Source organism: Adiantum capillus-veneris, chromosome 25, assembly GCF_014529385.1.
Source record: "Adiantum capillus-veneris isolate H3 chromosome 25, ASM1452938v2, whole genome shotgun sequence".
In the NCBI taxonomy this organism is placed as follows: domain Eukaryota; kingdom Viridiplantae; phylum Streptophyta; class Polypodiopsida; order Polypodiales; family Pteridaceae; genus Adiantum; species Adiantum capillus-veneris.
This window is the reverse complement of record NC_140955.1, coordinates 130,123,269-130,125,742: the sequence shown is the minus strand read 5'-3', so window position 1 is coordinate 130,125,742 and position 2,474 is coordinate 130,123,269. Positions and strand designations below refer to the sequence as shown.

At 46.4% G+C, this 2,474-nt stretch overlaps 1 pseudogene; it reads left to right on the top strand.

Moving 5' to 3' along the window:
* The first annotated feature begins 508 nt into the window (after positions 1-508).
* LOC147425650 (uncharacterized) lies at positions 509-2,001 on the top strand (annotated as a pseudogene).
* The last annotated feature ends 473 nt before the right edge of the window (positions 2,002-2,474 follow it).

The window sequence follows — 2,474 nt, the reverse complement described above, 5'->3', positions numbered from 1 at the left end:
ATGTTTTTTTTTCCACAACAACAAGCAGGGCCACCACCTTCCCCTCATTGCGCTTGCAAAAGGGCCACCACCCTAGGCCTCTCTCTCTCTCTCTCTCTCTCTCTCTCTCTCTCTCTCTCTCTCTCTCTCTCTCTCTCTCTCTCTCTCTCTCTCTCTCTCTCTCTCTCTCTCTCTCTCTCTCTCTCTCTCTCTCGGCAGTCCAACAAGGTCACAACCCTCTCTCTCTCTCTCTCTCTCTCTCTCTCCCTCCCTTGGACGAGTTCGATAGCCAGAGCAAGCTCACACTCCCACCACTCAGCCCCTTGCCTCTCTTCCCCACCCTCTCCCTCATGCATTATTGGCCACCAATCTCTCTCTCTCTCTCTCTCTCTCTCTCTCTCTCTCTCTCTCTCTCTCTCTCTCTCTCTCTCTCTCTCTCTCTCTCTCTCTCTCTCTCTCTCTCTCTCTCTCTCTCTCTCTCTCTCTCTCTCTCTCTCTCTACCTTCCTGCATGGTTTCGCTTGTATGCCATGGCACGGGAAAACCCACCTGCTGTGCGATTACCCGCCTACGTGATTTGACGGCAAATCTACCCGCAATTATTGACGCAGATGAGCGTGAGCGGAAAGAGTAGCTCGAGCATGCACCAAATTTAATGCGACGATTCATGGAGAGTAATGGAAAGCGGTTGCAAAACGACCCACTAACCCGACAGCGAAAGAGACATTTACTTAATGGTTTTTCAGAGACCATCACAACGCCTCCAACCGCTACCGGAAGCTCACTCTTACTTATGGATCTTGACGAAGAGGATCAGATGCTTGCAAACAAAGACTTTACCATTGCCACACCGAGTCGAAGCCTCACCACAAAGCCCTTTGAAACCTACACCGATCCCTTCATCCCGAGCCGGCTTTTGGAAATGTTTTTGGGTAAATCTCACCACGAAGCTTGGTCCTTCGGTAATTTTACTTTACTTGCTCCCCTCCCCGAGAATCTTCTCCTTACTCTACTTAATGATTACGATAAGACTGCGGTCAAGCAAGGTCTTATGCAGATTCTTGAGGGCAATAACTCCAACCTCTTTGAAAACACTCTAATTGCCACCCCCTTCTCTATGTCAGTTTCGAACCACGCCGTTGTAATGCAACTTTTGGTTGTGTGGTCGGGGTTAAGGGTGTCATCTCTACCACAAACCGAGATACTAATTATACTACACAAGTATGGAATGTGCACCGACCTTTTCTTAAGTGCGGTTGCGAGCATATTGGACAAGGGGATCATTGCCGGGACAACAATGTTTTGTGGTTCGATCATGCTTTATGGTTGGTTCTCAATCAACTACCTCGCTTCTTCCCAAGCTCAAACCTTAAACGGTCTACTATTGCCTTTATGAGTTGGGTCGCTGAAGAAGCCCAAAAAGTGATTAAAGCTCTCCTCCTCCATGTTTTGCACAGGCAAAAGCTAAAAGATGCTATCACTCATTTTATTTTGTTTAGCCACAAAGCACCTTCTTGCAGTTCATCCTCCGAAGTGGATAGTTTTGTGAATGCGGCAGTTGCTCCAATTTTGAAGGCATCCCATGATACTTGTTCGGCCAAAAAAGCGTGCGGAGAAGGGAATCAAACCGCACTCGGAAGAGAAAGAAACTTCCCCTCTCAACGCTCAAATACCTCTACTACACCTCCAAGATGGAAGACAGCCTCACCGGCCAACTCCACCGCTAGTAGCCGCACCACTTAAAACCCCACCCCCACTTTCCCACCATTCTTTGCACAAGCTTCTGCCCCTCCCCCCATCCCAACTCCAAAAACCAAAACCGCCTTCACGAGGCATGCGTAACTAGTGCTAAATCCCTCCTTTATGATTGATGCAGGTTTCCAAAGATGTGCATGGACGCTTTCGGTTTATCCCCAAGAGCAAGGCGAAGGGAACCTTTGTACCCCTTCATTTTGTCAACCCCTTGCTTGATATCAAAAATCTCACCTCTTTCTTTAGCTTGTTTTTCTTCGGGCTTGGCATTTCCACCACTCCCCTATGGGATGAATGCATTTTCAGTTGGGCTTTTGATCCCCCTTTAAAAGTAACACTCTTTAATGCGAAGGAAGTTTTCACCTCTCTCACACCCTATGAGTGGTTTTGTAACTTGGAAATCACCGCACAACACGTAATTTCCACAAATTTTTGTTATTTTATGAGTACCTCTCTCGCTCACCTTTGTGGCCACGGTCTTGGTCACATACCAACTAAGCCACCTAACTTCATAGAAGCTTTTGAGGAGCTAAATCAAGCACTCTTATATCTCATAAAATTTGGTTGCATCACTCTACCTTCTGACCTAACACACGGAGAATTAACTAATGCGTTCTCAGCTTATTGTGGAAAATTCCTCCCTTCTAAAATCCAACACCACATCCATAATGATCTCACAAGAGAAATTAAAGAACTAAGGAACAAATTCTTTCTTACTTGCATCGACAAATTCTTTCTTACTTG